This window comes from Chlorocebus sabaeus, chromosome 24 (genome assembly GCF_047675955.1).
Source record: "Chlorocebus sabaeus isolate Y175 chromosome 24, mChlSab1.0.hap1, whole genome shotgun sequence".
Lineage (NCBI taxonomy): Eukaryota > Metazoa > Chordata > Mammalia > Primates > Cercopithecidae > Chlorocebus > Chlorocebus sabaeus.
This window is the reverse complement of record NC_132927.1, coordinates 26577219-26589127: the sequence shown is the minus strand read 5'-3', so window position 1 is coordinate 26589127 and position 11909 is coordinate 26577219. Positions and strand designations below refer to the sequence as shown.

The following is an 11909-nucleotide window of genomic DNA, read 5'->3' as shown; positions in this document are numbered from 1 at the left end:
AAAAAAAAAAGTTTTAAAACTGAAGGTGCTTTCTTGTTGCTTTTCTCTTGGATTCTGGGGAAAGCCACTTTCAGAGTGAAGTTTCCATTTTTTTCCTTTTCTGTTGTATTTCCCTTTAGTCACCCAGCCTTCAGGAAAATCTGACACTTGGATACTGCCTATGTGTGGTGGCAGAAAGTGGAGAGGCCAGTATAGGACACACACCTGCCCCACATTCACTTATCGTTCCCATGGTAGAGTCCTAGGTTGATCTTAAAGGCAGCTTTGATGATGGACAGATGATTGGCCTAAGTTGTAGGAGAATTAACCAGCTTACCAGGTTAAACATTGGGGTTGCGTATGGGAGGGTTTCAGACTCAAAAATTGATGGAAGTGCCGGCCGGGCATGGTGCTCATGCATGTAATCCCAGCACTTTGAAAGACCGAGAGGCAGGTGGATCACCTGAGGTCAAGAGTTCAAGACCAGCCTGGCCAACATGATGAAATGCTGTCTGCACTAAAAACACAAAAATTAGCCAGGTGTGGTAGTGTGCGCCTGTAATCCCAGCACTTGATAGGTTAAAGCAGGAGAATTGCTTGAACCTGGGAGGCGGAGGTTGCAGTGAGACGAGATCTTGCCACTGCACACCAGCCTGGGCAACAGAATGACACTCCGTTTCAAAAAAAAAAAAAAATTCTGATAGAAGTTCTGCTTCATTGATCTGGTGAATGTGATCAGGGATAACATAGGATCCAAGCTAATTCTGCTACTTAGCAATTCAGAGCTATGCAGTTAGATAAAGATCTCTGTCCAGCCCTGTGAAATATGAGCAGAGGAGCAGAGGTGGGGGGGGTGGGTGGGTGGGTGTGTGTGTGTGTGTGTGTGTGTGAGAGAGAGAGAGAGAGAGGGAGAGAGGAAGAGACAGACAGAGAGAAAGGGTGAAGGTTGTTAGTAGGTTTGTAATTCTTGGTAAAAGGCTGGAGGGGAATCTATTTATTTTTTTACTAGTGTCTCCAAAGGACAGATATAACTTTCCAGATAGCCTTGAAAAATGTGACTGTTATTCTGCAACAAAAAAACAAAAACAAACAAAAAATAAAACTCCTCATTTTTCACACTCCCCTGAGGTTCCTGGCAAGAAGCGTGAGATTCTATAGAGAGAGAGCCCAGGTTTTGCCTGTTCAGCTGCCCCTGGTCAGGAGCTTGAGTGTGAATCTCCCCAGAAACTCTTCTCCAACCACAGGACACTTCCCTTGACCCTGATTCGTCCATGAGTCCCCAGAGTATTTTGCTACCATCTTTCCAAACAATCCATGCCAATCATTGATTATGATTAGGAGCGTGGCCATGCAGACCCCCTCAGATCACCCTGTCCCTCTTCTGATTGAAGATTTGCCTGAGCATCACTTGGGGGGTACTTTCTGGACTAACAGAAGCCAGAGGGAGAAGGCTGCGCTCCTGCCTCTGCTGCTGACTGGCTGTGAGTTCTGAGGCAGGTCCCTCAGTCTGAGTTTGTTTTTTCACCTGTGAGACAGGGATGATGATAGTGGTGGTGGTGACATTTGGGTTTTTAAATTTTTTTTATTTATTTTGAGACAGAGTTTCCCCCTGTCACCCAGGCTGGAGTGCAGTGGCATGATCTCGGCTCACTGCCACCTCTGCCTTCTGGATTCAAGCATTTCTTGTGCCTCAGCCTCCCGAGTAGCTGGGATTACAGGTGCACGGCACCACACCTGACTGATTTTTGTATTTTTAGTACAGTTGGGGTTTTGCCGTGTTGGCCAGGCTGGTCTAAACCCCCTGACCTTAAGTGATTCACCTGCCTCGGCCTCCCAAAGTGCCGGGATTACATGCATGAGCCACCACGCCTGGCCTGGTGGTGACATTTGTTATGTTCACCCGTGGAGGTCTTAGGGTGAGAGCCTAAGTAAGCCTACTCCAACAGTAAGATAGATGTCAGAGCCAAATGTCAACTTGAAATCTGGATGGAAATGTGAGTTCCTGTGGGTATTTCTCACAGTTGACAAACGACTTGATTTCTTCTTTCCCCTTGTCAGCAGTGTATCACATTTGAAAAGAATAAATGGGGCTCCTGGACTTTCAGCTACCTTTGCTTCCAGCAGCTGTCTGCAGATCTACTGCATCTCTGCATGAGCAGGGTTCTCAGCCCCCGCTGCATGGCAGGGGGTGGAGATAGACTCTGAATCCGCTCCCCTCGGTCTCCCAGGCCGGCTTCCTTTCAGGCCCTATCTGATCCTGGACCAGATCTTATCAATCTTCTCCCCTCCTGCTTTCTCTTCACAGAAGGTAACCCAAAACAAGGAGTCATCATCTCTCCTTATCTGCATGTGGCCGGCCAGGCCATGCGGCAGGTGCTCTGGGCACCAGCTGCCCATCGTTATATAGAGGAGCAAGTTCCCGAAGGGAGTGGCTACTACAGGACAGAACCTGGGACATGCCAAGTATTTGATACCAATTATTATTACTCTTCTTACTGGAGTATAGTGGAGTGACCTGGTTTTGCAAATGTGTTTCCTTTCATTCCTTCAACCTATCAAATGAAACAACTCCTCAGCTCAAAACTCTGATTTCATTGTTCCTAAAAGAATTTAGGGTTGTAGATCTTCCCAGGCTGGCTGTAAATGCTATTTTGGTCTGTGGGAGCTCCAGGACCTGATTGAAAGCAGCCCAGCCCGTGAGAAGCTCTGCTGTGGAGGATCAGGCAGCACTGGGACCTTGGGCTTCCAGGGTGCCAAGGTCTCACAAAGCCTGGCCCCTGGGACAGGGCTCCCTCCAAGCCTGAACTTCAGGGGAAGGCTCAGCAGTCACAGCCACCAGTGTTTCCTCTCAGCTACCAACGCTGCTCAGAGGGGGAAGTGCTGCTGCTGCCTGGAGGGGCGCAGCCCTGAAGGTTACGGAAGACGTGGGCAGAGAATGTGGAAAATCACCCAGAGATTGCTGCTCACACTTCATGTCTTCAGAGCATCACCTCTCATTTTATAGCTGGAGAGATGGGGCGCACAGCCAGGGAAAGCCAGGAACAGGTTCCGGCTTCCATCACTCAGATACTCAGGAATCCCTGGGTACCCCACACTGATTCACACTGCTCTGAGCTGTCCATGGCATCGAACCATTTGCCCATGGATGCTTCCTCCCTCCAGGGATGCTGTCCATCTTCAACAAGGGAGGATCCCAGATACTGACCACGGGCATTCATTTTATGTAAGTCCCAATTGTGGCCCAGGGGTCGGTCCTTGAACCTTATTCAGATTTACCTATGACTTTAGCTGCACTCACATAGGCACTAGGGGGACAAGAAGCTGTTACTCCAGTCCTGGGGGCCTCTCTCCAGATGCCTCCATTTTAAAGACTTTGTTCTGTTTGTTAACAGTGTAGATCTACTGACTTTTTGTGTGTCTATTTTAACTCACAAATTCCACAGCCGCATCCTTGAAGACAAGAATGGCATCTTCTTTGCATCTTGCACCATCCTCACACTTATTGCTCAGGAATATTTGATTATCCAGTTCCATAATTAATCCATCTGTCTTTCCTTGAGCACCTACAATGTGAATTCTAGGTTCTACAGAGAATACAAAAATGAGTAGACATGAATGGAGAGTGGGGCAAAAGAGTGGAGAAAGAGTAGTAGCTTATTTCATAAAGTTTGGTAGGTAAGAGGAGAGAGGCTGGGTTGAGAGGCTTGTAGAAGTGCACAGGGAGGGGAGGTTGTGGTTGAAGATAAATGGAGGTGACTAGGCGGTGGATAATTGATGGAGCGAAGGGTGGAAGAGCCTGGAGGAAAGAAATGGGAACCTGAGCACAGGCAGATTGATTCCAGAAAAAAAGAGTCACCTCTTCAGCAAGACTAATGGAAGAGGGAGGGAAGTGAAGGTGGGGAGGGAAAGGAGAACAGAAGGAGATGTGGCTAAATTTGGACACAGATGTGAAAGAGAAAGTGACTCACTGTAATGTCCTCAGGTTTTCACTGTTGAATGAAGGAGGGGACATAAGCCCCAACATTAACGTGCCGGAGTTGACAAGGATCCATTGCTGGGATGATTGGGGGTGGCATATGTGACTCAGAAATGGCCATGTGGCCTGACTGGGGGAGATCAAGGGAAAAGGAGGGGAAAGGAGAGCAAAGCTGGGGAAATAGGAATTATCTGTGGGCCATCTTTTCTTTCCTCTCCCACTCACACCCCATGTATCAGGATCCTGAATCGGGCCTTCCCCAAGTTCTGAAGTCCTCTCTCCTTCCCTCATGGTGTACTTTGCCAGCTACGTGACTACTTGCTGTTACTGGTTCAGTAGGTGCTCCTGGCTTTGGTGCTTTCCTCTCTCAAGTACCAGTGTGATATTCTTAGAAGATGGGAGAGGCGCAGTTAGATTTTGGTTCGCATAGTCCGTGACACTTTGTTATGGCAGCCCCAACAAACTAATACAATAATCTTATAGCTACATTTTAAAAAGTATGAGATATTACCTGGGTGTGGTGGCATATGCCTGTAACCCAACTACTCAGGAGGCTGAGGCATGAGAATCTCTTGAACCCAGGAGGCAAAGGTTACAGTGAGCCAAGATCACACCACTGAACTCCAGCCGGGGCCACAGAGAGAGACTCTGTCTCAAAAAAAAAAATAAATAAATAATAAAATATAAAAATTAAAGTATGAAATATATTTCATCAGCATTTTAAGGATTGTTTGATATGTCAAAAACTGGGTTATAGAGTAGTTTAGACTCTATAAATAAACTAATCATAAATAAATTCAAGAAGAAGATATTTACTTAACAAAAGACAACATTAAACATTTATTCAAATTCATCTACTCTTTTCATGAAAAATATTTCTTAAAACAAGGTTTTGTTAACTATGGCAGAGTAGTCATTAATTTCCAGCAACCCTGGCTCTGTCCCCTGTTAGCACATGGGATTAAACTATCCCCTGTGAAGGGACTGGTGTTTTGGGACATGGGACATTGTCTTAACCCAGGCAACTATAACACATATACTGCAGACTGGGTGGCTTAGACCAGGGGTCCCCAGTCCTTGGGCCATGAACTGCTACTGGTCCATGGCCTATTAAGACCTGGGGTGCCGAGCAGGAGGTGAGCAGCACTTCAGTGAGCCCCGCCTCCTGCCAGATCAGCAGTGGCATCAGATTCTCACAGAAGCACAAACCCTACTGTGAACTGTCATGTGAGGGATCGAGGTTGTGTGCACCTTATGAGACTTTAATGCCTCCCAATACTGGCCCGTGGACAAATTGTCCTCCACAAAACGAGTCCCTGGTGTCAAAAAGGTTGGGGACCGCTGGCTTAGACAACAGAAATTTTGTTATTTAACTTTTCACAGTTCTCGAGGCTGGAAAGTCCGAGATCAAGGTGCCTGCATCTGGCGTCTAGTGCGGTCCCTATTCCTGGTTTGCAGGTGGGTGTCTTCTTGCTATGTTCTCACTTGGCAGAGAAAAAAGAGAGAGCAAGCTCTTGTGTCTTTTTATAAGGACCCTAATACCATTCATAAACCTGCCACCCTCATCATCCAGTCACCTCCCAAAGGCCCTGCCTTCTAATACCATCCTCATAAACCTGCCACCGTCATAACCCAGTCACCTCCCAAAGGCCCTGCCTCCTAATACCATCCTCATAAACCTGCCACCGTCATAACCCAGTCACCTCCCAAAGGCCCTGCCTCCTACTACCAGCATATTGGAGGTTAGGATTTCAACATGGAATTTGGGGAGACCGCAAACATTCAGCACATAACAAGTGCCTATAATAGAAATTCCTCTCACACTCTTTGAGTGCACACCACGCAGTGTGCTAGACGTCACTCCCAAATGTCATTCCCTGAATTCTCACAACAGGCCTAGGAGATAGGTAGGTATTCCATGGCACATACAAGAATATCAGAACTTAAAGTGGTTAAATAACGGTCTGCAGTTACAGCACTAATCATTAGGGAGAACGCTCCCTAGTTCTGATAGAGCAGGTGTAGATCCCAGCCCTGCTGCATCCCGGCTGTGTGACCTTGGCAGGCAGCTCAACTTCTCTCTACCTCAGTTTCTTCATTTGTAAAGCAGAGACATGGTACTATGCACCTCATGGGGTTGTTGAACAGATTAAATGAAATAATATATCTTCTTGGCACAAGGCCTGGCACACATAAAGTCCTCTAATGTTAGCTATTACTATTGCTTTAAGAAATATGGTAAGTACAAGTAATATCAGACACTCTATAGCAGTATTTACAAAGAGCTTTCTGTTTTGTCAGATGAGGAAACCGAGGCTGAGAGAAGTTAAGTGACTCAGTTGGGGCCCCCCAGCCAGTAAGTGGTGGGAAGGGGACTCAACCCAGCCTTTTGGCTCCCAGCGGGGCAGAGCTGCAAACTTCTGACAGCCACTGCACTAGTCAATGTCCTTGAAATAGTCAAAGCTCCTATCTCAGCTTAAAAGTCATGTCTGTGTGTGTATGAATTTACTGTGGAGGAGGGAAATGGCTCAGACTCTTATCCTGTTGTGTAAAGTTCTTCTTGCTTTACATCTCTGCTAGTCAGGGTTCTCCAAAGAAACAGAAACAATAGGATGTGTATAGAGAGAGAGAAATTGATTTTAAGGAATTGGCTCATGTGGTGGAGGCTGGTCAGTCCCAAATTTACAGGGTGGGCCAGCAGCTGAAGACCCAGTAAAGAGCTAATGTTGCAGCTGGGGTCTGAAGGCTGTTTGCTAGCAGACTCCTTGCTCAGGAGAGGCTAGGCTTCTGTTCCATTCAGGCCTTCAGATGATTGGTGAGGTTTACCAGACGTTATGGAGGGCCATCTGCTTTACTGAAAGTCAACCAATTTAAATGTCAATGTCATCTAAAAACACCCTCACCTGGAACACCCACAATCATGTTTGACCAAATATCTGGGCACTCTGACCCAGTCAAATTGACATGTACAATTAACCATCACAATATCTTTGCCCGGCTCCATCAAGAGCTGGCAGAGAGATCTTATGCAAGGTACTGACCTTAACTCCCACTCACCACATGCCCTGGAAAGATGAAAAAGTGCTGTAGGATAACGTTGAGTGTTTGAACCCAACCCTCCCATCCTTTTTCTTTCAGAAGAAGAATGCTGTTAATGAAGCAATTCACTTTGTTTCATTTTCAGTCAGTCCACTTGTGATATCAGGCTGGTAGGTGAACCTTTGTTTTTTTTCTTTCCTCATTTCTTTTGATATGGTGGTAATGTTTTACTTTCATATTAACTACAAGCTTGCATGCAACTAAAGGAACCAGGGAGGGAAGCTATGTTTATAATCTTCTCTTTAATTATGGTACTTGTTTAACATTAGCTAAGCCTAGCTCATTTTTTTAAAGTCAATTTTATTGAGGTAGAACTGCTGATTGCAAAAGTAGGTTTTAAAAACATTCCATATCTGTATAGAAATGGTATAGAACTAAAAATTAAATTTTGTGAAAACTGAAATCGCACCATCTTGAACGTCAGGGAAAGGACATACTTTGTAAACTGGTCTTGGTGGTGTGCCCAAAGTGCAGGGGCAAAATTTAGCCTTTTTTTTTTTTTTTTTTCTTTAAGGCCAGTCAAGTGAAGCAGTGGGAGTGGAGAAGGAATAAAGAAATCTGTAACTGGTTGTGATCAATTAGTTGTAAACACCACTGCACTCAGACCAGCCAAAAATTAGCCTCTTAAGTGTTAAAACTATAAAACGAAAAGCATGAGGCAGCAGATTTGTGAAAGTTTTTAAATTACCTCCAGTAATTTAAATTTAAATAACTTAATTAAATTATTAGGTAAACCTGCCAAGGCCAGTAAGCAGAAATTCTCACCCAGTAACCAATGCAAGTAATAATTCTAATGGAATACTCAGCTGGCCAGATATCTGAAGTGTGGCAATGGAAGGACTCTGGACTCTAATGAATAAACTAACCACCTTTTATTTATATGGCACTCTAAGGTTTTGAAAGGACTTTCATTGATATTAATCTTGTTTATTTCATTCTTACAACCGCCTGCTGCCATAAGACAGCCAGATCTCTTTCTCCCCATTGAGACCAAGAGGGGTCCAAGGTCATACAGCTGCAAAGTGGCAGGGAACAGAACAGACTGAGATCATCTTTCCTCTGCATCATTAGTCCAAGGTCTTTGTTGGGTGCCTTAGAGTCCAAGGGTGGGTGGAGAAGAATGATGGACAGAATCATTATAGAAGAGAATTATGGCCATTCTTGCAATTGGCCCATCTCAAAGAAAAATAGAGAAGTTCATCCAAAATGGTATTGCCATTTTGGGTCATAGAAATGTGCAGGCCTGCACATTTACTCCGCAGAATGAGACAACACAGAAGAAAAAAAAAGAGAGGGGAGGAGCACTTTAACAGAATTTAAGTATTACTGTCTTTTTCGTGAATAACGACAAAAAAACTCCCCAGCCTTGAGGAATGGCAGTGGAGGAGGGCAAGGGAAAGAGTGCCGCTGGGGACAGTTTTCTGCCTCGGAGGAGCGAGTCACACCGCCAGAGCTGTGAGAGATGAATCACATCTGTTACATCAGGACTTGGTACAGATTTCCTGGGAAACTTGTCACTGAGGATATAATAAAGATGACTGTTCTTTTGGGGAGATGAGCATTTTCTGGAGGGAATAGTCTAAATCAATTTGGGATTAAGTGGCAAATTAAGATGAAAATTAAACGAGTGTAATATGGCTTTTGTGGGCTGTGTTCACCTCTCCAGGAGGTCAGCATGGTCAAACTATGTAAAAGAGAAAATGTCAGACTTGGTCGCAAAAGTGAAAAGGGATGATATTTTTGATCTCACCTTTCTTGACAGGAGGGGCTCTTTTTAAAATCGAGATGACACCTCTCCATTTACAAGGCGCTCCCCTGTGTATCATTTACGCTCTACCAAGCAGATGCATGGTTCCTGTTTTCTAGATGAGATAGCTTAGGGCCACAGCTAAAGGCACACACTGGGCCTGTAGCTCAAAGCCCGTGTCCTCTCCACTCCATCACGAGGCCAACCCACTCAGTCTCTAGATGGGGGCAGAGTGGCTGATGCAATGACTTATTGGCTCCTTGTTATGAAGGTAACCAAACATATTGTTCTGCCCAGACACACGAGAGTCCTGGTCAAACTAAGACAATTGGTCACCCTACTTCTGTGTTTTCATTAGTACTCATAGGAGATTCTGCAAGACCCACACTGAATGCTAAGACATTTTAGGACACAGGTATATATGCATGGGATTTGCATGTGGTTTCATTCTACCCAAACAGTATTTGCCAGCATTTTAAAATTTACTCTTAGGCCGGGCGCGGTGGCTCAAGCCTGTAATCCCAGCACTTTGGGAGGCCGAGACTGGCGGATCACAAGGTCAGGAGATCGAGACCATCCTGGCGAACACAGTGAAACCCCGTCTCTACTAAAAATACATAAAAAACTAGCCGGGCAAGGTGGCGGGCGCCTGTAGTCCCAGCTACTCGGGAGGCTGAGGCAGGAGAATGGCGTAAACCCGGGAGGCGGAGCTTGCAGTGAGCTGAGATCCGGCCACTGCACCCCAGCCTGGGTAACAGAGCGAGACCCCGTCTCAAAAAAAATAAAATAAATAAAATAAAATAAAATAAAATTTACTCTTAGTCTCCCAAGATTGCCATTTTGATTTCTTTTCCTTCTTCACTTCTTTATAGTTCTTGTTATTGTCTCAGATCACCAAAAAGGGGACAGGGAGAAGGAGTGGAAGCAAGGAAAAATAAGGGAGAGAAATTCACTGGACCCCATTGTTTACAGTGTGGTCTTGGCTCCGGTGCGTCGAGGACCCATCTATAGCAGGAATTCCCAAACCTGAACATGGTGGTGGGGAGCCTCTAAGACAGCCCCCAGGATTCCCACCTCTTGCCATTCATGCTCTTGGGTAATTCTCTTCCCTCTTCCCTTGAGTACATTTGTCTTCAGGGCTCACTTTTGTGTTTGTGCTTCACCTCCACCCCTCACTTCTCTCTTTCTCTCCCTCTCTCCCCTTCCCTTTCTCCCTGCCTCCATCTCATTTCTAACCCTGGGAAAGGCCAGATGCTGTGCTGTGAGCAGACGTATAGACAGGTCCTTGTGGTGAGGAGCTGATGTTTCCGGGCCCCGAGGTCTGCTGAGGCCCACCAGCGAAGGCTTGAGATGACAAACATCTTGACTGCAGCGCCATGAAAGACCACGAGCCAGGATCATCAGGCCAAGTCAGTCCCAAAGTCCTCACCCATATAAACTACAAGATGATAAATATTGCTGGTTTTCAGCCTTTTTAGGGTAAGTTGTTCAGAAGCAGTAGATAACTAATACAAATATATATCAGAACCACTTAGATAACAACTTAATAAAATGTGTATTCTGGGCCGCACCCCCAAAGATACTATCCAACAGATGTGGCCTGAGATCTTTGCCTTTTCACCAGGAATCCCAGGAGAATCTGAACTGAACAAATTTCTGCTTGAGAGCACACAGAATAAACTCTCACCTGGGAAGTCCTGGCCAGAGGAAAGACCGTAAGGAAGGGAGAATTGCTAGATAAAAACAAGATGCCTAGTTATATTTAAATTTCAGATAAATAACAAATAATGTTTTAGTCTTAAATCTACCCCAGGCAGTATGTGGGACATATTTACATAGAAACAGGATTTGCCCATTATCTGAAATTCAGATGTAACTGAGTGTTCTGTATTTCTGTTTGCTAAATACCATCCAGAGGCCCTACAGGAAGTGAAGGCCCAATGGGAAGTAAAGTGGTGCCTCCCTTTCCCAGATGGCAGGATTTTTTTCCTTAAGGACATGGAGGCCTGGGCTCTTCCTTCCTGTGGGGAGATGGCCTCCAATGGCCTCGAAGTCTTGGTGTCCTTCTCCCTGAGGAGCTGCAGGTTGCCGAGGATGGGTCCTGCCCCTCCCACTTCAAAGACTCCCACCAGATTGAGTCACTCCTGGATGTTCTGATAGGAGCGTTTTGAGGAATCCCCCACACAGCCCCACCTCACCTCCAAGAGGCTGGAGACCCCACAGGTGGGCACGGTGTTGGTGGCCAGCACATTGGTGGCCGTGGCCGGTGGGTGAGCAAGGAGACTGGTTCAGTAAGTGGACCTCATGCCTGGTGGGTGCCGCCCATGGCACTGGGAACTTCCTTGCTCCTTTTGGTGCTGTTGGCACAGCCTTTCCAGAGCAGTGAATGAATGCCAGTCTCCTCCCACACCCCTCCAGGAACGCAGACCAACACAGCTGCTCTATTAAATGTGTGCACTTCTTATTCTGAGTATGTCTGAGTCTCTGATGAGCTCTATTTATTGCAGCCCTCAGCCCTGTAAAGAGGAGGATGGTTCCAAAGAGCCCTGAATGCAGGCGGTTTTACAAAATCAGCCTCTCACTTCTTTGTATATACTTTCTTGTCACAGGAACAGCCTTAATTTTGATGTTTATTTTGAACTACGAAATATAAGATGAATGAGTGTATGTATGTGTGTGTATGAGTGAGAGAGAGAAAGAGAGAGAGATTGGCTGGATAGACTGAAATGCTTAAGGCAGGGATGGAAGATGAAGACTGAGAAAATGTGTGGCTGTGGTAGAATCAGAAACTTTAATATGTGCTTTGAAACCAGACCTGAAAGTGAGGTCACATCACTCTGCTCTTGTTCAGCCTTGCTCAGTGGCCTGATGCAAGCCAAAAACCCACAGGAGGGGAACTCCACTCAGTCTCTCTCCTGAGAGAAACTCTGAAGGGGTCTCACATTTTGAGAGCAAGGAGGAGGTTTGGAATCAAGTGTACAGAAGCTCTGTTTGTCCTGGAGGCTCTTAAAGGCTCCAGGAGAACTTTTTGGGTGCTGCTTTATATTAATAAAACCAGCATGGCTGAAAGAAAACATATTCAAAAAGTAGAATCTGGTGCCACTGCAC

The 11909-nt window shown here is 45.7% G+C and overlaps 1 long non-coding RNA gene across 1 annotated transcript; it reads left to right on the top strand.

Moving 5' to 3' along the window:
• Positions 1-1327: 1327 nt before the first annotated feature.
• On the top strand, positions 1328-11383 carry LOC103229896 (putative uncharacterized protein encoded by LINC01599). Its single transcript, XR_012091112.1, has 6 exons — positions 1328-1460; positions 1913-1973; positions 2766-3063; positions 5339-5417; positions 9674-9839; positions 10923-11383. It is a non-coding gene; the product is annotated as a putative uncharacterized protein encoded by LINC01599 (long non-coding RNA).
• The last annotated feature ends 526 nt before the right edge of the window (positions 11384-11909 follow it).